The sequence below is a fragment of the Sus scrofa genome, chromosome 15, assembly GCF_000003025.6.
Source record: "Sus scrofa isolate TJ Tabasco breed Duroc chromosome 15, Sscrofa11.1, whole genome shotgun sequence".
In the NCBI taxonomy this organism is placed as follows: domain Eukaryota; kingdom Metazoa; phylum Chordata; class Mammalia; order Artiodactyla; family Suidae; genus Sus; species Sus scrofa.
The window spans coordinates 73,207,938-73,233,792 of NC_010457.5; the positions used below are offsets into that span (position 1 = coordinate 73,207,938).

The window sequence follows — 25,855 nt, forward strand, 5'->3', positions numbered from 1 at the left end:
ACAAAATGTATTAGGGAAATTAAAAAAAATCACATTTTAGAATGAAAAGGATGGATCTTAAACACCACATATGAGGAAATATAGGATGCTGGTGACTGAAAATATATAGAGAGAAGGAAAAGAAAGATATAAGTAAATGGAAGAGTAAGTCATAGTAAATCAAAAAGCCTTTAAATTTTTTCTTTAAAATACGTACAATAACAACTATGAATTCTAGTCTGTACCAGCCATTAGTGAAATAGGATTTAAAACCATATGCCATCCACTTTAGGAGCATTTCCAGAATAAAGATGTAAGTGAAGATCATGTCAGCATATTCCAATAAGATTTTAATAGTCTTTCTCTGATCAATATATATATCTTCAAAAGCCTGTGGGTAAAAAATTTAAGGATTAGTGTACATGTAATTTTTAAAAACTCTTTTGGCATAGAGGGGAATGAGATCCCATTTCTATATGGTGAGCATGGTCATAGATTGTAGTCTCAAGGGCTTGTTCACTTGGTTTAGATCTACTCGCACAAACCATATCCATTTTCTGATCCCATTCCTATAGCAGACATCATTGATTCCAGAACCTCTACTTATAGAGACTGAACGTGGGTTCATAATTGTTCTAAATATTGATCCAAAAAGTCTCTCTCAAGTCAGTTAATCAAACTCGAGGTGGAACTTTTAGTCACATGTGACACGGTTCTTATCTCTAATTCCACATAGCTATCTCACATATGTATACATGCCGCTTGCTAATAGAAGAGCAGAAATAAACAAAACCCCAAAACGTGTGTTTTCAGAAATCCATACTACTATTGCATGAAAAAGTCACAAAGCTTATCAGATAAAGCAATGGAAACACATGAATATGAAAAAAACTATAATGTTTCTCCAAAGTTTCTCAGTTTTAATAGGTCAATCTCAATTTTACTGTGGAGGAAGCAAAATCTGATATAAAAAGATAACTTCCACTTCAATTAAAACATTAAAGATAGGCAAACCAATTTGTGGTAGTTGAAGTCCATGTACTGGCTACCCACATGGAGTGGGGAAGTAAATGTGAGGGGTCAGACCACGGTTATGGAGTCCTGGAAGTAATGTTCTACTTCTCAAGCCAAGTGACAGTTACATAGCAATATTCACTTGGTGTAAATACTTTATGGTACAATTTTTTATATGGTTTTCAGTATGTGTGCTAAATGTCAATATAAAGTTTACTTAAAAAATATATGCTGTACAAAGTCTGGTTCCCAACCATGACTCCTTGTCTGTTCTGCATCTTACCATTAACTATTTCTTGTATATCATTGTCTGATTTTTAACAAACACAAGCAAATATCAATATACACTCCATTTTTCCTACTTTCCTACATAAAGTGTAGTGTGCTGTGCACTTTATTCTAGATCTTTCTTTTTTGCACTTATTACTATATCTTGTGCAGTTGCAATATCATCGTGCAGACAGCTCTTGTTTTTGCTAGAGAGCTACAGAGTATCCCATTGGATGACTGTACCACAGTACATTTAAACAATCACCTAACATGGATTTTTTTTTTCTTTTTGCCTTTTCTAGGGCCGCTTCCTGTGGCATATGGCGATTCCCAGGCTTGGGGTCCAATCAGAGCTGTAGCCACCGGCCTACACCAGAGGCACAGCAACGCGGGATCCGAGCCGCGTCTGTAACCTACACCACAGCTCACGGCAACGCCGGATCGTTAACCCACTGAGCAAGGCCAGGGATCGAACCCGCAACCTCATGGTTCCTAGTTGGATTCGTTAACCACTGTGCCACAACGGGAACTCCTAACACAGATTGTTTTTGTTTTTCAATTTTTCGCTATTTTACAAAAATTTCTTCAGGGCATAGCTTTGTAAATGCGTTTAATACATGCGAAGATTTTAGGATAATTTCTCCAAATTAAAATTACTGGGTCAGTGGGTAAATATATTTGTAGTTCAAAGGTCCTTCAAAGTATATGCAATATATCTCTTTCCTTATGCAACATATACAAAAATAATAGAAAAATATATGCATATTATTAAACTGTTTCTTATATGAAACTTTATTAAAATAATTTTTTTCTGTTATAATTTATATATTTTAAAATTATATGATTTTTAAAATATTAAATGAGGCACATACAGACTCTGTAAGAGTGTGACATATGTCTTCCAAAACTAAAATCATAGAATCATAGAAATTTGGTGCCATAATAAGGACTCTGGGGAAAATAATTTGGCACAGTGACTTTATAAATTAACAGGCTTATGATGCATTTTTCTCATAAAAATATTACATGCTTTCACTTACCAGAGCACCTGTGCTGAGTAGAGTAACAAGGCCAATGAAACACTTAAAGCAATTATTTTCTACTATTTTACAGCAAGTTTTCCCCATGTTCTGCCAAATTTTTCCTTTCTTGGATTCTCTATTGATTTGAGCAGAGGAAGATCTTCGTTCATAACCTGCCGAGAATGAAAATATTAAGAACAGAAATCTAGAAAACTCATGCAAAAGTATGGTATATATACACAATGGAATACTACTCAGTCATAAAAAGGAACAAAATAATGCCATTTGCAGCAACCTGGATGGAAGTAGAGTCTCTCACACTGAGTGAAGTAAGTCAGAAAGAGAAAGACAAAATGCCACATGATATCACTTATATCTGGAATTTAATATGTGGTACAAATGAACCTTTCCACAGAAAAGAAAATCATGGACTTGGAAAATAGACTTGTGGCTGCCAAAGGGGAGTGGGAGGGAGTGGCATCGTTGGGGAGCTTGGGGTTAATAGATACAAACTATTGCCTTTGGAATGGATTAGCAATGAGATCCTGCTATGTAGCACTGGGAACTATGTCTAGTCACTTATGATGGAGCATGATAATGTGAGAAAATAGAATGTGTACATGTGTGTGTAACTGAGTCACCATGCTGTATAGTAGAAAATAAATTGTATTGGGGAAATAACTATTAAAAATTAAAAAAAAATTTAAAAAATGAAGAAACTGCATTGGGTAGGTTTAGGTCTGTCTGGGAGATAACAAGCCCCACTTTCAACCAATAAAGCCACTTTTCTTTTGCCTTATTTTTCCTACTGCCTTATTTTTCCTACTCCCTTTAGTGAGTTAATATTTTGATAAAAAACAAAACAAGTAAAAAAAGTCATATATTGTGCTTTTTTAATCTGTTAGTCCCAAGCAAAGGACAGACCCAAAAGATTTAACTGAGAGCAAAATATTCCCTGACACTTAGATCCTTTAATATGACTAAAATATCATTAGTATTAAAAATTAAAAAATTATCTATGCTTCTCATTTATTTTGAGAATTATCATTAGAACTGAATCAGATCAGTCCTAAAACATACCTATTATGAAACAAAATTTTCTATTGCTGTGTGCTGAATCTATGGTATTATATAGGTAACTAGCCTTCAAGTGGGTTGTGACCTTATATATTTTTCTTCCAATTTCTAAAAATATATTCTTAATTAAAATGTCATATTGTTAGGGTGAGCTGCATGTAGTTTTTGCATCTTTCTTATAGCTTTAGGGGTACATTTGGAGGACATTTTCTGAACAAGTGCTCTAAATCTCCTTGGGGAACAATGTAATAATCATTTGAAAAATATATTAGAGAAATTGTCCCTGTTCAAATGTTTTGCATAATAACTATTTTTCTTACTTTGGTGTTACATTTCTAATGCTTCCTGTGTTTCCTCACATACAAGGGCATATCAAATTCAATTGACTATGTTATTACAAAGTCCTTAATGAAAATTTAAATACACAAAAGAGAAAATAGTGCTAGTTATTTTTTTCCTTCATGTATAATCTATGGACCAAAGAATATAGCATTTTATATTTTCTTGAAAATGTAATTCTGGTTTTAATGTACACTGCTATTCAAAGAAGAACATAGAGATAAGGTTGTGGCTATGATCTTAGATGACATGCTGGTGTGTCCTTTGCCTATAGATCAGTATTAGTAATTCTGGCTGCAAGAGAGAAAAATGTCAATTTTCCAGTAACTGCTTGTTCCTTCATTCCTCTTTGCCCTCTAAAGAATGGACATTTTTACCTTTACTTGTTCCTTCATTCCTCCTTACTTTTTAGAGAATGGACATTTTTACCCTTACTTATTTCCAAAATTTACTTACACTTATTATAAACAACAGTATTTGTGAAACTTACTGACTTTTTCAGGTTTTGTTTTGGTCCTTTACATAGCGACCCTCTCAGCTTCCTCATCAGAATGTCTTCTTTCTTTGACATCTCTGAAAATAGTGCCATTATCACATCAACATAAAAATCTTTTCTCTTTTGAAGAATGAATAAAGGTGTTTTTGCCTTTTAAGTTTTCCTATGCAAATTTTAGTTTGTAGTCATAAAATGAAACAAACTATCTCTGATGGGCAAGCCATTGGAAAGTTCTGAAATTAGCATTTCCTAGGGCATTGTCAACAGAAGAAGTTCTCTGTAATAAAGAATTGAATCTTGGAATTCCCATCATGGCTCAGCAGAATTGAGTCTGACTAGTATCCATGAGGACTCAGGTTCTATGCCCGTCTCACTCAGTGGCTTAAGGAGCAGTGTTGTCATGAGCTGTAGTGTAGGTCACAGATGCAGCTCAGATCTGGCATTGCTATGGCTGTGGCCTAGACCAGTGGCCATAGCTCTGATTTGACCCCTATCCTGGGAACCTCCATATGCAATGGATGCAGCCCTAAAAACACAAAAAAGACAAAAACAAACAAACAAAAAAACTTCTGAATCTTGCCCAAAGATCTGGCATCTGCCCTGGGCTTCTGGGAGGTAATTCCTAATCCCTTGAAATGTCATGCCTAATTGAGAATATCTTTGTTGGCCTTGGGGCCTTGGAGTCTTAAGGTAGAGGATGGCTGCATCAGGAAGACCAACAATGTGATTTAGAGTGGAGACTTAGGGTCACACAGTTATCAGTGGACCTCCAGCGGGACTATGGACTGAGATTAGCCACATGGGCAATCAATCAATCAATCATGCTAGTCTAATGAAGCTCTGATAACAATTCTAATCACTGAGGGTTAGGTGAGCTTCTCTGGTTGGCAGTATCCTAGGGATATTGTCACACTTCCGTGACAGGAAGGAAACATGTCCGTGACTCCATGGGGAGGGTGCAACAGAAGCTCTGCATTTGGTACTTTTCCTGAGCTCTGCTCTATACATTTTTTTTTTCTCTTTGCTGACTTTAATCTGTATACTTTGCCTATAATAAACCATATAAATGGGAATAAAAACTTTCAGCAAGTTCCTTGAATCCTTCTATTGAGTTGTAGACCCTAAGGGTAGTTTTAAGGACCCTCTTACTTGGATTTAGTGTCAGAAGGGAGGACAATCTTGTGTGGGGATTGCTCTCTCTAACTGTACAGTTAGCTAAACCTCTTACATCTTTATTTGCTGAAATAGGAAAAAAAAATCACCGTGCTATTTTTGGTATAGAGCATTCTTCAATGGATTGAAGTATAAAAAATAAAATCAGTGAATAAAACTCCCAGTATCTGTCTAAGTTTATATATACATTCACATGCATGTTTCCATGTGCTGATTACATGCTGACTCTCCACATGTTGACTTAAGAAACTCAGAGTGTGGTGAACTTACATTGGAAGCTTGATAAATTAAATGTAGCTTTTGCCAACTTTCAGGAATAGTGGGGTGTAAGATTGGGACTTGTCATTGACATAAATATCACTGGAAATTGCCATTCTAGGGCCTAGATTGCCAAGAACCGCCACAGCAGCTACCACCTGCTTTCATAACAATGGAGCTTGTGTGTACTCATGCCATCTCCAAAGGATTCTGTCATTATCCACCACAGGCCTGAAGGATATCTCTATTCCTGAGGGACTATAGAATTGTGGGCACATACTTAAATGTTTTTCATTGTCACTGAGGTTTTGACTCAGCATTATAAAGTACAGAGAAAACATATTTCTGGACTGAAAGCAGAGACTTCAGTCTGAAACCCAGTATTGTCTTTATAGGCTTAATTTCCCTGTTAGAAAAAAAATAGTTGAACTAGATGATTTCTTAGGCTCCTTGTAGCTTTAAAATGAGGTGATGTGTAAGTAGTTTCAAAAACTTTGCTTCCAGGGAGTTCCCATCATGGCTCACTGGTTAACAAACCCTACCAGCATCCATGCAGAGGCAGGTTCGATCCTTGGCCTCACTTAGTGGGTTAAAGATCCAGCATCGCCATGAGCTGTGGTGTAGGTTGCTGACGCAGCTTGGCTCCTGCATTGCTGTGGCTCTGGTGTAGGCTGGCGGCTATAGCTCTGATTTGACTCCTGGCTGGGAACCTCCATATGCCTCGGGTGTGGCCCCAGAAAGACCAAAAAAAAAAAAAAAAAACCTGAAAAAACTTCCAAATCGAGGTCAGATTTCCAAACTTGAGTGACCAGAGGCAGAAATCCTAATGTTTTCACTCTGTGCCTGCTAAACTAAGAATTGAGATTAAACTGCATTTCTCCCTCCAGAAACAGGTGTAGTTTGATGTCTCTCTTACAGTGAGTTTAAGTTTTTGTATCTCAAACAAATTTAGAAAACATTTTTATGCAAATGCTTTTACATGCTTGTTTTTAATCATTTAGGGAATTTATTTTTAATATTTAATTTTACAGTTCAGATTATTTTAACAAATTCCATAGCCTTAATTTTTAAGAATGAAATTTTTAATGACTGTTAAAATTAAAACCTGTACTAATGATTTCAATATATTTTTATAATACCTTGTATTTCATTGCACTTCCACCTCCCGAGCACTTTCAAAGCATCATGTCATTTTATAATCAGGCTATTAATGTGTCACCATGGGGCGGATGGGAGGTGTAGTGGAAAGGAAAGAGAGGAGTGGAAAAAGCAAAAACAAAAAACGGGAATTAGTACCTCCAACCTAAAAAAGAAGTGGCATGAGGTATCATTCCATTTAAATTAAATAAAGCACTTGTGTGTGTTTGTGTGCATGTGTGGGTGTAATTAGGAAAGCTTATGTTTTAAATGAATGCTTGATATCTACCTGCTGATATATGGAAATAGCTATTTAAAAGGAAATATGAAAAGACAGATTACATATCAAAGTATATAGTACATAGTGAGAGAGAATTCTGGAAACAAACCTGTGTGCGGCTGTATGTTTGGTTGTATGTTTGGATGAGCAAGGAAAAAGTGAAAATGCCTGTACTAGTTTGCTCATACGGATTATCCAAGACAAGCAGATTTGGTGAGTAGTTTGGGATGATAGGATTAACTCTTGGCTTACCTGATTTATTTTTCATTGAACTGAATGCACACATTCCTTTTGTATTTTGAAAATTATTAAATTAGATGTAAACATGTAAACTGGTAGTGTTAATTTTCCTTAATATATAAGGGACTGTACATTGACATATTGCATCTGTGTGTATATGGCTTAATATTCAATTTATAAAACATTTATGAGACATCTTTATTTCATAAAACTATGAAAATAATTTTCTTAAGCATTTAAACATGGATAAAAGAATTTGTTGTAGTACTAAAACTAAAATTACTACTTGTTTATAAGTGATCCCATTCAATATTACAAACTATTTATTTATTTATTTTTGCTTTTTAGGGCCACACTAGTGACATATGGAAGTTCCAGGTTAAGGGTCATCAGAGCTGCAGCTGCTGGACTATGCCACAACCACAGCAATGTGGAATCTGAGCCACAGCTGTGACCTACACCACAGCTCATGGCTATGATGGATCGCCAACCCACTAAGCAAGGCCCGGGATCAAACCCACATCTTCATGGATACTAGTTAGATTTGTTTCTGCTGAGCCACAACAGGAACTCCCACAAACCTTTTATTTATTTATTTGTTTTGCTTTTTAGGGCTGTACTCATGGCATATGGAGACTCCCGGGCTAGAGGTCTGATCAGAGCTACAGCTGCTGGCCTACACCACTGCCACAGCAACACCAGATTGTTAACCCACTGAATGAGGCCAGGGATTGAACCCACAACCTCATGGTTCCTAGTCGGATTCGTTTCTGCTGGGCCATGACACGAACTCCCCACAAATCTTTTAAATAGCAGGCAAAATCTACACAAATACAAAAATTACCAAATATTAACTTAGTCATAATAATCTATTCAAAATCCTTTGCAACATATGTTTAACACACTATTTCTATACTTGGTTTATAATTTCTTATGGTTAGGGTAATACTTTGATAATTGTTTTATAGCTTCAGAGAAGGATTCTAATATATTTCATGTGTGTGAATAATATTTTGGGACCAAAAAGGAAAAAGAAACACTTTTTTCCCCAAGGCTGATCCAAGTTACAATATCTGGATTATCAACAAATAGATACTTTGAGTCCTGGGACCTGGTTTCTTCTGAGTCAAATTTTTACCTCTCTTCACATCTGTCTTCCTGTGTATGTAGGTAAGACTTCTTTATTTTTAGCTTAGAATTACTATATTTTTGTGTCTTAGTATCTTCCTTCTAAAGCTTACATTGCATTTGTGGTTTGATTGTCCACCATTACGTATCCTATGGAATTATAATAGGGTCCACTCTCTTACCATTATTAAAATATTAAGAATGTATTATTAGTGTCTAACTATAAGTTGGTGGTCAGACACAGAATTAATGTCTTAGAATAACTTCCCAGAATCATTTCCTCATTTTATATTTCTTTAAAACTTTTGTCTAATTCATCATTTTAAATTACAATATTGAGAAATATTGAGCTCACTTTCCACCTAGGTGTAGTGACCGACCACTGGCGATGATCAGTTTCTATTTTTATGAGATACTTTCCTTTATATATAGTTGATTGTTTACTCCTTTTTACTTACACATATGGAAAACACTACACAACCTATGTCGAAAAAGACATACCCTTAGTAGAAGCAAAGTGCCTGTGAGTATGAATGTTGACTAATGTCATTAACATCAACTAATATTAACTAATTATTATTGACTAATGTATATTAGCATTGACTTTCGTATTAACATGACTATAATCTAAAACATATAATTTTTATGCATATTGTGCATAGTTAGAAACTTGTATGATTGATTTAGTTATTTCCTTTTAGTATAAAAATGAATAGCATTTCACAAGCTCAACCTATTTCCATTATTCATTATACTAATGAAAATGATTATAGTGGCTCAAATTGTCACAACTGGAACCAGTGGCAGCCCCATCAAGCTCTCTTTTGTGCTTTTTATTTACTACCATCTTGTCATTCATAAAAGCATCCTTATTTTCTGACAATAAGATATTCTAGGACCACTCAGAAGTTCTCCCAATGCCAAAGCATGGCATCAGCTGGACTCCAGGGATCCCTAGCCCCTTTCAGTATGAAGAAGCCAGAATGTGTAAACTTGGTCCTCACCAGACTATTTGTGGTGGGTCACGTCCTGCTGTTGTCAGCCAGTTGGAAAGGTAATCCTTTTCAATGTCACATACTCAAATTGAATCGAGGAAAAGGCCCGTGTATACATATAACTTAGCAGTGGAAGTGGATAAATATATATTGGAGGAAGGATGGGTTATTCGATATATTTTTCTGTGAAAATTGGCTATCCATTCATGCACATGCGTGTACACACACACACAAAACCAAAAAAAACCTTCGAACTCAACCTTAAATCATGCACAAAATAAATGCTAAAGACCTAAATATGAAAAGTAGCAATTAAAATGGCTTTAACACAGAAGTTATTTCATTGTTTTTTAATACCCAGTAGAGAGCAACACAATGTGAGCAAATTAGAAAAGATGGAGTACTATATAAAATTAAAGTTCTATGACTAAAGACACCATAAACAAGGTGAAAATGTTTTGAAAAGATCAGATTGAGAGAAAGTTTTTAAACTGCATATAACTAATGAAGGTTTAATATCGAGGATGCATACTTTGAAAACTTCACATCATTAAGAAAAAGAAAACAATAAGCTATTAAAGTAGGCAACAAATGTAAACAATTTGTTAAAAATGAGTATTGCCAATATTGAAGTGAAAAAATGCTCAACCTTTTCAGAAATCACAGAAACACAAATTAAAACAGCTAGATTCTAATACCATTAAAATTGGCAAATATAAAGAAATGACTCCAAGAGTAGGCAGGGAAGTGGGGAAATTAAATCTCTTATGCATTGTACATGGTGGAGGAAGACAGAAGCTGATATTATAGATTTGAAGAAACAAGTTGGTGTTATGTAGTAGAGCTAACTATTACAGATATCTCGAATGACCCAGCCACTCTGCTTCTTGATATAAAAAGCAGATCAGCATTTTTCATACTTTTTGCTGATCCATGCATAGGTGTGTATGTCTGTGTATGAACACATACACACATCTATATGCATATATATCCACACACACATACACACACTAGTATGAAGTAATACAGAAGTTTCAAGAAACAATTCTTACACTGTAACTTGCCATATGCTGGTATTTTTTTATTCTATTTTTTGTTATATCATGACATATATCATGTCATCATATATTTTCACCTGTTATTTACAACCCCCTAAATTGATTTTACATTTCTTAAGTCGTCAAAACTTGTGATTATAAAATACTGCAAAACTCTTTTGAACATGTATACATAGAAATGTAAAAAAAGACTTTATAGTAGTATTTATGGCAAATGAAAAACAAACATGATATCCATAAATAGGAAGACACTGAAAATGTGTATTCATGCAGTAGAAGACTTTTAAATAGCTAAAACTTTATGAATTAATTCTACATGCATGAATATGGTTAAGACAAAATATAATTTTGTACTCAGTGAGTTTCAGAATAAAATATACATAGGCAGTTAAAATAGAACATATAACAAACTTCAGGTTAATGACATATGAGAGGAGAACATACACCAATCTCATGATAATGATTACACCTGGGAAGAGAAATAATTAAAGCAAAAATAGAAAAGTACATTTAAAAACCTTGGTGCTAAGTACATGGATTCTGTTTTTTTTTTTTTTAACTAATACATTTGAAATATTTAATTTTTGAAAGATTAGGTAGGAGAATGAAACCATCCTGAATGGAACACTCCTTTTGACTGTGCAGTTTTGGAAACCAACTCATGCATATTTTCTTTTAAAAATAATTAATTGGACATCTTGGCAAGGATTTGCTTCTTCGTGACATGGGTGAAGTCTTGAGTTTTCAGCATCTTTAATAGTCACTAATGCAAACTGAACAGAACTGTTACCTAACTGCTCAATGGCTATTTTTAAGGAAAAACTCTCTGTGCCCCAATTTAGAGAGCAAAAACAAAGGAAGAAACCTGTTGCTCATTCGAATGTAATCTCCCTAAACAGATTTTCAGAACAGCATATTCTTTGCTACATCAGAACTCAAGTTTAGTCTATTTTGTTTCAGGGTTAAGGATAGCTTACGTAACTGGTTGCTGAGCCCTCCTTTTCTCATTCTGAATGACCATATATAGCAGCCACTGGTCTATACATCATCATTTCCTAATTAAATACTACTTGGTTTCTTATCAGCAATAAATATCCCTTTAAGGATTCTTTCTCCTTTCAGGACACACAAATGAAAAAACTAGAGTCTCATTCTTCTGTTAATACTTTTGACTCTGTCACCCACTGTTGCTTTTGGAAACCTACCTGAGCAGAAGACTGAGAGAAAATGCTGGTCCACTGTGGCATAACAGCCCCACTCAGCCTGGTCCAGAGGTCCACAGGCCTCATTGTCCTGGGGGAACAGGGTGATCCCATGTCCTCAGTGTTAAAGGTAACTAGGCCTGCACAGGCTGCTCTCCCAAAATTGCAGAGTTCAGGGTCAGTTTCCTATATAAATCCTCCTTCAAGGATCTCTAGTCTTGGATAATTTCTGAGCAAATGATTATACCTTACCGTACATCACCCTTCTCAGAAGCTGGTGTGGCTGTGCATGATTTGTCCTTCCTGACTTATTTTAAAGGGCCCACAAACCCTTTCTGAGAAGCTGTTTTCAGTGATTCCAAGGTGATTTTCTGACTCCTTTCTCACTACAAAAAGAGAAAAAAGGTGGGTGGGTGTATGTACATGAAGTCTATATATATATATATAAAAATGCATATAATATTTATAATGTATAAACAATACATTATATAATGTGTATTTATATAAAATTTTTATTTATATTAATAATTTAATGTAAATTATTTATATAATTTTAAATAATATAAATTATATATAATATATAAATTATAAGCAGCTAGGGTTAGGGTTATATAAATACATATAATTTTTTTAAACATGGCCCCATCTACAGATGACCAGTAAAAAAATACCACCAAAGAATCCACACTTTACTCTGTATCACCTGTGTTCCTCACTCGGTTGCCTTAACTTTTGCTTTGGTTTTGTTTCCTGAGTCCTTTCCACTGGATTTTGCTTCTCTTCCTTATGTCTTGCTGTCTATCCCACAGTGCTGCTTGGACAGCAGTCTGTGACCATCCTTTCTAATTCTCTACTCCACTTGTAGGAGTTTTCCTCCACTATTCTGCATTTGCCCACTCCCTGCAGAAGGACATCTAAGACAGTGATGGAGAGTTGCCTGAATAGTTCAACATTTTATTATTCAGGTGAGACTTTGTCTCAATAAAGTAGTTTTATTTTTTAAATTTAAAGGAAGTTAAAGAGATTTGACACACATTTATCCATTAAATAATTAATGATACAAAATGTTCTTATAAATGTTTTAAGGTTGTTCTTGATCCCAGAATTTAAATGGTGTCTTTCTGTATTTAAAATTATTTGATCTGCCTCCCACATAGTAATTTCTTAGAAACACTTTTTTTTAGAAATCATGGTTTAGATGGATTTTTCTAAAAGAATGGGTAATTCTCTTTAGGAATGTCAAGTCACTAAGGATTCCATTTCCTTTTGTACTCTATTGAGTATTTTGATTCTAACAAAACCACCACATCTTTATAGTGTCTTTTTAATTGTTTGTCATTATTGAAATAACTCTTTGGTTTAAAATGCTTTTGTTCTGTACATATCAATAAAGCCTGTGGAGAGTCAGCTACTGACAATCTCCTGTGGAAAAAATTGTGCAAAAACAAAACAAAAAACCCTCAAGGGTGAAGAATAAAATTAATGACTGTAGCCCAACCCTGACAAGAAACTGTTTTCATTTTATGTTTTATTTTCTTTAGGTTGTAAACACAATGACAAGATGTGTCAAGCAGGTTGCAATGTTAATAACATTTATTGGTGGGTGATTTGTAACAAACACCTGATTATGGTTGACTTCATTTAAAACTAAGCTCTATGAAAGGGCATAATAATTTTTGATTTTTGTTGTTTGGGATGCATTCCATTTGTCACAATTTGGTGCCTCAGAAGACCAAGAGAGAGCATTCCAATTAACCCTGGCTGAGTTGCAGTGGTACAGAACTGTTTTGTGTTGTGTTTGTCTTTTTTTTCCCCTGTTTTCATTTAACCAGAGTTTTGAAACCACGTACAAGTTTCCTCTGTGTGAAAGCTCTATCAGCAATACCACAGAAGACTATTTGTTACTGTGAATAACTTAGGGGTTTCATACAATTTGTCTCATTGGGGTTTCTTGGATTACAGCTATCAGGACAGTTCGGGGGCTAGGCTGTCACTTCTAAGGAATTGTAAATTGCTTCTCTATTGCTGACATGATGTTAGAGAAATGTACATTTGTATTTCACTAATTATTGCTGTATGTATAGTAAGCAATTTTTCACAATGTATTTTAAGGCAGATCTTCAGCAACAACAACAAAAATGAATGAAACATTCTTTTCTTTATTTTTTACCTTGCCTGTGGCATGTGGAGGTTCCCAGGACATGGATCAAACTGGAACCATATCAGTGACCACACTGAATCCTTAACCACTAAGCCACTCCTTTTTACTTTTTTTTTTTTCTTTTTGGGTGCAGCATGCAGTTACCTGATGTGGGATCTGCATTCCCAGACCAGGGATTGAACCAGGGCTGCAGTGGTCAAAGTGCTGAATCCTAACCACAAGACCACACATGGAATTACCCCAAACGAAATATTCTTAAGTTATTGTGACAGGCATTTAAGGAAGAGCAATGATTGACTTCTGTAAATGAGATTTGCTTAACATTTCTGAGGGTTTTGTTTTTGTTGTTGTTATTGTTAGAAGTGGATAAAAGGAGGTTAAATGAATTACTTATTGATGCAGAGCATCTAACATGGTAGCTGACACTTTAGATCCCTTCTCTATAGGCCTTTGTATAATGCGATGGAATGTGAAGTGTGAACATCTCTCAGAATCAAGATAATAGTCCCCATCCTGACTGTGGCTGCCATACAATTTGGACATACTAGATCACTTAAAAAATTTGTTCAAACTGAATTAGCCAGTCCTTTTTGACAATCCATTCTGAAGATTGTGATAGGCATTCTCCTAGGTGAAACTAAAGGAAAAACATATTTCATGATTATTCTCCAGAAAGCTACCCTGAATCTTTTGATGATTTCTCTATTTTTAAGTCCACTTTCCTTCTATGTCCTCACAATTCTAAAACTCATTTTGGACTGTGAATGTATCTAATGATTTTATGTCATGGAATCTTTTCCGTAATGTGAGTGGCTGTTCCTCCCACAAAAATATTTTACGAAGAAAACCATTTAAATTTATCTTTTTATTTATTTATTTATTTATTTTTTTGGCTATGCCCATGACATGCAGAGGCTCCTGGGCCAGGGATAAAACTTGTGCTACAGCAGTGACAACACCAGATCCTTAACTTGCTGAGCCACCAGGGAACTCCTAAAATTGTCTTTTCTTTTTGGAGGGGAAAGGACAGGAAACTACACTCAAAGCCGCCTTGAATAGTACACATCTTAGTTTTGTTTTATTTACATTTTCTTGGACTATATGAACAATTCACATTCTGTTTTTTTTTATTTTCCTACTGTACAGCAAGGGGATCAAGTTATCCTTACATGTATACATTACAATTGCATTTTTTTCCCCACATTTTGTTCTGTTGCAATATGAGTATCTAGACATAGTTCTCAATGCTACTCCGCAGGATCTCCTTGTAAATCTATTCTAAGTTGTGTCTGATAAGCCCAAACTCCCAATCCCACCCACCCCCTCCCCCTCCCATCAGACAGCCACAAGTCTCTTCTCCAAGTCCATGATTTTCTTTTCTGTGGAGATGTTCATTTGTGCTGGATATTAGATTCCAGTTATAGGTGAAGTCATATGGTATTTGTCTTTGTCTTTCTGGCTCATTTCACTCAGGATGAGATTCTCTAGTTCCATCCATGTTGCTGCAAATGGCATTATGGCATTCTTTTTTATGGCTGAGTAGTATTCCATTGTGTATATATACACCACTTCTTCCTAATCCAATCATCTGCTGATGGACATTTGGGTTGTTTCCATGTCCTGGCTATTGTGAATAGTGCTGCAATGAACATGAGGGTGCCTGTTTCTCTTTTAAGTAGAGCTTTGTCCGGATAGATGCCCAAGAGTGGGATTGCAGGGTCATATGGAAGTTCTATGTATAGATTTCTAAGGTATCTCCAAACTGTTCTCCATAGTGGCTGTACCAGTTTACATTCCCACCAAGAGTGCAGGAGGATTCCCTTTTCTCCACAGCCCCTCCAGCACTTGTTATTTGTGGATTTATTAATGATGGCCATTCTGACTGGTGTGAGGTGGTATCTCATGGTAGTTTTGATTTGCATTTCTCTTATAATCCGCGATGTTGAGCATTTTTTCTTGTGTTTGCTGGCCATCTGTATATCTTCTTTGGAGAAATGTCTATTCAGGTCTTTTGCCCATTTTTCCATTGATTGATTGGCTTTTTTTGCTGTTGAGTTGTATAAGTTGTTTATATATTCTCGAGACTAAGCCCTTGTCAGTTGCATCATTTGAAACTATTTTCTCCCATTCTGTAAGTTGTCTTTTTGTTTTCTTTTGGGTTTCCTTTGCTGTGCAAAACCTTTTCAGTTTGATGAGGTCCCATGGGTTTATTTTTGCTCTAATTTCTATTGCTTTGGGAGACTGCCCTTAGAAAATATTCATGATGTTGATGTCAGAGAGTGTTTTGCCCATGTTTTCTTCTAGGAGTTTGATGGTGTCCTGTCGTATGTTTAAGTCTTTCAGCCATTTGGAGTTTATTTGTGTGCATGGTGTGAGGGTGTGTTCTCGTTTCATTGCTTTGCATGCAGCTGTCCAGGTTTCCCAGCAATGCTTGCTGAATAGACTTTCTTTTTCCCATTTTATGTTCTTGCCTCCCTTGTCAAAGATTAATTGACCATAGGTGTCAGGGTTTATTTCCGGATTCTCTATTTTGTTCCATTGGTCTGTCTGTCTGTTTTGATACCAGTACCACACTGTTTTGATGACTGTGGCTTTGTAGTATTTCTTGAAGTCTGGAAGAGTTATGCCTCCTGCTTGGTTTTTGTTTCTCAGGATTGCTTTGGCGATTCTGGGTCTTTTGTGGTTCCATATAAATGTTTGGATTGTTTGTTCTAGTTCTGTGAAAAATGCCATGGGTCATTTGATAGGGATTGCATTGCATCTGTAGATTGCTTTGGATAGTATGGCCATTTTTATAATATTGATTTTTCCAATCCATGAACATGGAATATCTTTCCATTTCTTTCCATCTTCTTTGATTTCTTTGATTAAAGTTTTATAGTTCTCGGCATATAGGTCCTTTACCTCCTTGGTCAGGTGTATTCCCAGGTATTTGATTTTGTGAGGTGCAGTTTTAAAAGGTATTGCATTTTTGTATTCCTTTTCTAATATTTCATTGCTGGTATACAGAAATGCAACTGACTTCTGAATGTTAATCTTATATCCTGCCACTTTGCTGAATTTATTAATCAGTTCAAGTATTTTTTGGGTTAAATCCTTAGGGTTTTTTATGTATAGTATCATGTCATCTGCATACAGTGAAGGTTTTATCTCTTCTCTTCCTATATGGATGCCTTTTATTTCTTTTGTTTGTCTAATTGCTGTGGCTAAGACTTCCAAAACGATATTGAAGAGCAGTGGTGAGAGTGGGCATCCCTGTCTTGTTCCAGATTTGAGTGAGAAGGTTTTTAGTTTTTCCCCATTGAGTATTATATTTGCTGTGGGTTTATCATAAATGGCTTTGATTATATTCAGGAATGTTCCCTCTATACCCACTTTGGCGAGGGTCTCGATCATGAATGGATGTTTGACTTTGTCAAATGCTTTTTCTGGGTCTATTGAGATGATCATATGATTTTTGACTTTTTTTTTTGTTAATGTGGTGTATGATGCTGATTGATTTGCGTATGTTGAACCATCCTTGTGAACCTGGGATGAACCCAACCTGGTCATGGTGTATGATTTTTTTGATATGTTGTTGGATTCGGTTGGCTAAGATTTTGTTGAGAATTTTTACATCTATATTCATCGATGATATTGGGCGATAGTTTTCTCTTTTGGTGGTATCTCTGTCTGGTTTTGGAATGAGGGTGATGGTGGCCTCATAGAATGTCTTTGGGAGTATTCCTTCGTCTTCAACCTTTTGAAAGAGTTTAAGGAGGATGGGCACCAATTCCTCTTTATATGTTTGATAGAATGCACCTGTGAAGCCATCTGGTCCTGGACTTTTATTTGTAGGGAGTGATTTTATGACCTCTTCAATTTCATTTCTAGTGATTGGTCTGTTCAGTTGGTCTGTTTCTGCTTGATTCAGTTTTGGCAGGCTGTAAGATTCTAGAAAATTGTCCCTTTCTTCCAGATTGTCAAACTTGTTGCCGTAGAGTTGTTCATAGTATTCTCTTATGGTTTTTTGTATTTCTGCTGTATCCGTTGTGATTTCTCCTTTTTCATTTATAATTTTGGTTATTTGGGTTCTTTCTCTCCTCTTTTTAGTGAATCTGGCCAGGGGTTTATCAATTTTGTTCACCTTTTCAAAGAACAGCTCTTGGTTTTATTAATTTTCTCTATTGTTTTTTGAGTCTCTATTTTATTGATTTCTTCTTTGATCTTTATAATTTCCTTCCTTCTACTGACTTTAGGTCTTTTTTGTTCTTCTTTTTCTAATTCGTTTAGGTGGAGGGTTAAGTTGTCAATTTGGGATCTTTCTTCTTTTTTGAGAAAGGCCTGTATTGCTATAAATTTCCCTCTGAGCACTGCTTTCGCAGCATCCCATAGATTTTGAGAGGTTTTATCTTCGTTATCATTTGTTTCAAGGTATTTTTTGATTTCCTCATTAACCCATTGGTTTTTTAGTAGCATGTTGTTTAGTCTCCATGTAGTAGGTTTTTTCTCGTTTCTTTTGCCATGGTTGATTTCTAATTTCATGGCATTGTGGTCAGAGAAGATACTTGAGATAATTTTTATGCTCCTAAATTTGTTGAGGTTAACTTTGTGTCCCAACATGTGGTCGATTCTTGAGAATGTTCCATGAGCATTTGAGAAGAATGTGTATTCTGCTTTTTTTGGATGTAGTGTCCTGAAGATATCAATTAAGTCTAACATTTCTATTGTTTCCTTTAGGATCTCTGTTGCTTTATTGGTTTTCTGTCTAGAGGATCTGTCCATTGGTGTGAATGGGGTATTAAGGTCTCCTACTATGATTGTATTCCCATCAATTTCTCCCTTTATGTTTGTTAATATTTGTTGTATGTATCTGGGTGCTCCTATATTTGGGGCATATATGTTGACGATAGTAACATCCTCTCCTTGGATGGATCCCTTAATCATTAAGTAGTGTCCTTCTTTGTCTTTCTTTATGTCTTTTGTTTTAAAGTCTATTTTGTCTGATATGAGTGTTGTGACTCCTGCTTTTCTGTCATGTCTATTGGCATGAAATATTTTCCCCCACCCTTTCACTTTCAATCTATATGTATCCTTTGTCCTAAGGTGAGTTTCTTGTAGGCAGCATATTGAAGGTTTTTGCCTTTTTATCCACTCAGCCACTCTGTGTCTTTTGATTGGGGCATTCAGTCCATTGACATTTAAGGTGATGATTGATAGATGATTATTTATCGCCATATTGAACCTCGTGTTCCAGCTGATTCTATGGTTCTCCATTCTTCCTTTCTTTTTTTTTTTTTTTTTTTTTTTTTTTGGTTGGATGGTCTCCTGTTATTATCTGCTTGAGTGTTGTTTTTTTTTTTTCCATTTTTTGCAAATGCAATGTTTGGTTTTGGCTTGTGGTTGCCCTGTTTTTTAAGTATGCTAACCCCTTCCCATAATTGTGTGTTTTAGCCTGATGGTCCTGTAAGTTCAAACACTTCATTACTATATTAAAATTAAGAAGAGAAACATACAAACAAACAGACAATAAAAGGGTCTATTTATTTCCTAACATCCCTTGCCAACATTTTATGGTTTTGATGACTCTTTTTTATTTTTTCTTTTTAATTTTATTTTATTTGAAGCATGTTCATGATTAAATCTGTATGCTGGCTTATTTGAGTGACTGCTCTCTGATTGCGGTTTCCTCAGTCCTAGTTCTTCCTCTTCTTCTTCTTTTTTTTTTCTTTTCTTTTCTTTTTTCTTCCCTTTCCTTCCTTTCCTTTTAGTTTAGAGAGCCCTTTCAATATTTCCTTTAACCTGGGTTTTGTGTTGCTGTATTCTTTAAGTTTTTGTTTGTTGGAAAAAATTTTTATTTCCCCTTCCATTTTAAATGATATTCTTGCTGGATAGAGTATTCTAGGTTGCATATTTTTTCCTTTTAGCACTTTAAATATCTCTTGCCATTCCCTCCTGGCCTGTAGTGTTTCTGTAGAGAAATCAGCTGATATTCTTATGGGAGTTCCCTTGTAGGTAACACTCTGCTTTTCTCTTGCTGCCTTTAGGATCCTCTCTTTATCACTAACTTTTGCCATTTTATTATGATGTGTCTTGGTGTGGGTCTATTTAGGTTCAACTTGTTTGGGGTCCCCTGTGCTTCCTGTATCTCGAACCCAGTATCGTTTAGATTTGGGAAGTTTCCAGCAATAATTTCTTGAAATATATTTTCCATTCCCTTATCTTTTTCTACTCCTTCTGGAATTCTTATTATGCGTAGATTGGCCTGCTTTATATTATCCCATAGGTCTCTTATATTGCTTTCCTGTTTTTTGATTTGGTTTTCTGCCTGCTGACCTGATTGGATGATTTCCATTATTCTATCTTCTGCATCACCGATTCGTTCTTCTGCATTATTCATTTTGGTTTTTACTGCCCTTGGTTCAGTTTGTATCTCTGCAAATGAATGTTCTAGTTTTTCTTGGCTCCTCCCCATATTTTCTAGTTCCTTTCTGAGGGTATCTGCATTACTGTTCATATCTTCTCATAATTCCTTCAGTATTTTCACTATTTCTCTTTTGAACTCCAGGTCTGTCTGACTGCAGAGTTCTGTTTCATTGTTGACTGTTTTAGGTGAGTTCCCCTGTTGGTTTGACTGGGGGTGGTTTCTCAGCTTCTTCATCTTGCTTGTTGTTTTCTTTCTCCTGAGGGAGTTCTATTCTCCATGACCGGGCAGTGTTTGCCTTGTCACTGCCATGGAATATTTCCTGAGGGCTGGCATTGTTGGTCAGTCTATTTTGAGGCAGTGTGGCTTTTCTGGAGTGTTGATGTTGCTAACAGGGTCTCTTTGAAACAAAGGAGGACTTCCTGAGGGCAGACAGGACTGGGAGGTCCACACCACGATGGTAGCAGATTTCACTTGGTCATGGAGAGCTTGCTCTGGTGTTTTTGTGCTGTGGAGTTCTTGCAGGGGGTTGGCGGTGTTGGGCAGCTGTTCCTCAGGAGTGCAGCACCCCCTGGGGGCTGGAGCAGCTATCTGGGTCACTGAGAACCTAAGAGGCCCTTCCCTAGGGCAGCCTACCTCAGAAGGACGGCCTAAGAATGTAGGCAGATCTTTTCACAGTTTGGCCAAGCTTACTGTAACTTTTCTGGGCTGCAGGGGGTCTTGCAGAGAGCTGGCAGTCCGTTGCAGCTGTTCTGCAAGAGTGCAGCACCTCCTGAGGGCTTTGGAAACTAGCTGGGCTGCTGCCCAACCCAAGAGGCTCCTCTCCAGGGCAGCACAACTCAGAAAGTCTGTCCGAGAATTAGACAGATCTTTTCACGGCCCGGCCAGACTTGTTGTAGTTTTTCTGGGCTCAGCGGGTCCTGCTTAAAGCTGGCAGTCCTATGCAGCTGATCTGCTAGGGCTTGGCACCCCCTGGGGGCTTGGGCAGCTAGCAGGGCTGCTGAAAACCCAAGAGGCTCTTCCCCAGGGCAGCCCGACTCAGAAAGACCATCTGAGATCTTTTCACGGCTCGGCCAGGCTTGTTTCAGCTTTTCTGGGCTGCAGGGGGTCCTGCCTGGAGCTGGCAGTCCTATGCAGCTGATCCGCTAGGGCTCGGCACCCCCTGGGGGCTTGGGCAGCTAGCAGGGCTGCTGAAAACCCAAGAGGCTCTTCCCCAGGGCAGCCCAACTCAGAAAAACCATCCGAGAATTAGGCAAATCTTTTCACGGCCTGGCTAGGCTTGTTCTAGCTTTTCTGGGCTGCAGGCCTTTTCTCAGGGGCTGGTGGTGTTTGGTGCTGCTCTGTGGAAGTGTAGCCCCTCCAAAGGGCAAGCAGGCCTGTGCAGGGACAGCCCCTGTGGTGGTAGGCTTCAGGCAATTGTTGAGGCCAGCCCTCCCGGATGGCAGGCAGCCCCAGGTCCAGTGAGAGCATGGGGGTGGTGGGGGTGGGGGGAGGGGATGCACTGGGAAGCACAGCTTTCTGCTAGCTAGTGGGCCTGTAAGCTTGCTGTGGCGTGGGGAGTATTCTATGGGGACCCACCCCTTCTTTCCCCTCCCCAGCATGGGCGCAGACCAGGTTCTTCTCCCAGGTTCCCTCTGATGCGGCTTTCCACTTCCCCACCCCTAGAGTATTGCTCCCTTCCTCTGTGACAGCTTTGTTTTCTAGTCTCCCAGGCAGTCTCTGCCTGGTCAAACTTGACAGACCAGTTTCTAGACCTCCAAAGCAGTCTCCGCTCCACCCCGCCCCCCCAGCCCTTTCCCGGGGACTAACCTCCAGAGCCTAGGACTCGGTGCCCAGCCCCCACCCAGGCGTCTCAATTTTTGGTGACTGTGCCCATATTTCAGATGGTCTGTTCAGTTCTCGATCTGCTTTTCAGTACTCCAACTTACTGCTACACTCTTCTCTGTATCTGGATATTCCTCCAATTTGGTTGATCTTTCCCCCGAGTAGGTGACTTTCCAGGGTGTGGGATCCCTTTCTCCTCCTCCGTTCCCTTTCGGGAGCACCCGTCCAGCTTGGATTCACCTTCTCTCACTCTCCTCTTTTCTCTTGTTTTACCTAGTAATGTCACGAACTTCTTGCCGTTATTGGAAGTTAGGTTCTTCTGCCAGTGATTGGTTGCTGTTCTGTGCGAGTCATTTATCCTGTAGATGTGCTTTTTTTGTTGTGTTTGTGGGAGAGGGCAAGCGTGTCCCTCTACTCTTCCCCCATCTTGTCTCCTCCCCCAATTCACATTCTGATTCAGTCATCTTAATGTATAGATATGTTATGAGGGGAAAGTTCTAGAACAGGTGGGACAGATCATTTGGTTATTTGAATATTATAAATTGAAAGGAGAGTTTTGTTATAATGGTTAATTGTGTCAATTTGAACATGCTAAGGAATGTCCAGATAGAAATGTTATTTGTAAGTGTGTCTGAGAGGGTTCAGGAAGAGATTAGCACCTGAACTGGTAGACTGAGTAGAGTGCTTTCGTCAATGTGGGTGGGCATCATCCAGTTTACTGGGGACTTGAGCAAAAAGGCAGAGAAGGTGAAAATTACTTCTTTGCTTGAGCTTAGATGCTCACCTTCCCAAGTCCTTAGACATGCATTCTTGCTTAAAATCAGGCCTCTGACTCAGATCAGGACTTAATACCATTGACCCAAAGTCTCAAGTCTTGGACTTAAACTTACACCACTGGTACCCTGGTTCTCATATCTTCAGCTGAGAACTGAATTACACCAGATGCTTGCCTGGTTCTCCACTTTACAGACAGCAGATGAAATGACTTCCTGGCTTCCATAATTGTGTAAGTCAATTCCTGTAATAAAGTTTCTCTTCCTTCCTTCCCCCTTCACTTTTTCCCCCCTCTACTATTGATTGGTTGTTTCTCTGGAATGCTTATTAATTCAGTCAGTGGTAAATTTCAGATTGATTTTATGAAAGAAAAATATTAAAAATAGTGTTAAAAACTATATTTCTTTTTTCCTCTCTATAAATTATTGTATGAATGTGAACTAGTCACATAAACCCTGAGCAGAATATACCTCATCTGTAAATGAAGGAGCTGAACAAAATGAACCCTGGTCTCCTATACTCTGAAAATCTGGGTTGTATATATATCTTTCTCAATAACTTTTGGGAAATGAGAATATGAAATATTTTTGTCTCCCTTCATTGCCTCTAATTGCACTGCATATATGTGTGTCTATCTTCCTTTTATTCTCATTTAGTCTAAAAATTTTATTTTCTGAGATTCCCTTCAAAAAAAGGGGAGAGTAGAGAGTGCATGGATCCAATGCATGTTCTCTGTGATTCATTTTTCTATAGATCCAAACATCAACTATGGTTTATTTCTTTCTCACACTCTTGACTAAATTACTTCAACATCTCCACAATTGGAGCATCCACACCCTGTCAGCTCTGAACAGCTCTTTGGTCTCTTTATTCTAGAAAGGCAGTTTAACTGAGATACCAGCCTGGTAGTTTCTGTTATGTTAAAAATGTGTGTATATATATATATATATATATATATATATATATATATATTTAAGTAAAATACCTAGAATACAAAATAATTCTAGAAAATATGTAATTTTTCCTGTTTTAACCTAATGCCACTCTGTAATTTTTTAAAATATTTTTATTACTTTATTTAGCACTTGACTTTTCGGGCTAATAACAAAGAGGAATTCTTACTCTCATAAATGCCAAAAAGATAATCATACATTTCAATCTTTTCTGACTGTTTCAGTTTCCTTTCATGTCTGAAAAGTATTTAGGAGAGTATGGAAAAGTCAAAAATAGTTGTCAGCTTTACTTGTCTATTTCTTTGCCAGTATTTACTGATTTTCTGCTTGTGCGAGGTTGGGTAAATGGTGGAAATATAACAACTTTCTTTGTCTTGTCCATTAATAATGTATGGTAAGGGCCTGTTTAGAATTTTTTTTTTCCTTTTTACGGCTGCACCTGTGGCATATAGAAATTTCCAGGCTAGGGGTCCAATTGGAGCTGCAGCTGAGGCCCACACCATAACCACAGCCATGCCGCATTTGAGCCACATTTCCAACTACATAGTTTTGTGGCAACGCCAGATCCATAACCTACTGAGCCAGGCCACAGATTGAACCTGCATCCTTACAGAGACAACATCAGATCCTTTAACCCACTGATCCACAATGGGAACTCCTTGAATATATTTTGGTTCACCCTAATTTTAAGTTTCCATGTCAACATTGAGCTATGTTTTTAATGATAAAGAATACTCAGTCTCTAGAAATGATTTCTTAGAAAATAAAAATGCACCCTGTCATTTAAAAAACACAGAACTACCACTGTATTTCTGTGTCCTATGTAATTTGAAAAATCAACATTAAATAGCTCCATGGGAGCGGGGTCTATTAATGTTCTGGAAGCTAATCTGCCTTGGATTGTGCTTTTCTAATTGCTTCTCATTGATTATGGCATACTTGCCATGGTTGAAATTGTTAGATAAACACTTCTCTATCAATTCAAACAGAAGATTTGAATTTATTCTTTTGGTTCAATGAATCAAAAATATGTTTATAGTACATGTATATAAAATGAGAATCTATGTGTATTTGACTATTTGCAGGGCTAGTGTGGACAGTTATTTTATTATTAGCTGAAACAGGGACAGACAATAGAAGAAGGAATTTTAACAATACAGTTAGAGTCTGGAAAACTCAAATTGATATCTCTATGGCTACTGTCTGTCTTCCCAAGATTAGATTGCTTTGGTTCAAATCTTGACTTGGCTTCTTACCAGCAGTGTGATTTAGGTGAGCTTGCCTAAGTAATTTGTGTGCCTCAGTTTCATTATCTATAAAATGGGACTATCAGAAGCACCTACAAAGCACAGTTGTCAGAGTTAAATGAGTTAATACATATGAAGGATTAGAACTGTGTCAGTCTCAATAAACATTAGCTAATTTTATTATTACTTAATATCCACTTCTTTTTTTCCCTCAAATTACTTTTTTTTAAAAGAATATAGACTTGTTGATAGAACATTCAAATTGAACAAAAAAAGATAACACATAAATTGTCATTGTGTTAGAAAATGTCTTATAGCCTAGTAGGGTGTGAGGTAAGTTTAATAATTTCTGGAATATAATTCTATTCTCTTCTTGGTGTAAATAGATATTGTAACAAGGATTTTGTTAACTTGTTGAAATATTTACTATCAGTTAAAAAGGTGACCTTTGCAATTCTTACCCCAGAAGCATTTCAAATGCGTCTCACATAGTAACATTTTCAGTTAATCTGTTAACTCCTCTATGAGTTCTGATTTTTTTTTCCCATAACCATTCATTTAAAAATTTTAGAGGGATGAAACACCTGCTGGAAGTTTTCCGTTTGTATAAATATTTCTCCCCAAATTATTCTTCTCTTTCTTGTATGCTATGTTCACCTTCTTGTTCAGTTATGTTTTATTTACCTTATTTTTTCTTGTACTTATTTTTAATGATAAAAGATCAATTCAAATATGACATGGATATACCACTTGGGTGTCTGTGCTCTTTGTCTGCCTGCTTGGTTATAATGGTTTACTGAACTAGGAACCAGAGAGGATTATGCC

General features: G+C 36.9%; 1 long non-coding RNA gene across 1 annotated transcript; it reads right to left on the minus strand.

Annotated features, from left to right (window-relative positions):
• On the minus strand, positions 317 to 2,497 carry LOC110257204. The gene is made up of 2 exons (XR_002339492.1): positions 2,304 to 2,497; positions 317 to 370 (listed from the first exon to the last, which is right to left on the minus strand). It is a non-coding gene; the product is annotated as an uncharacterized LOC110257204 (long non-coding RNA).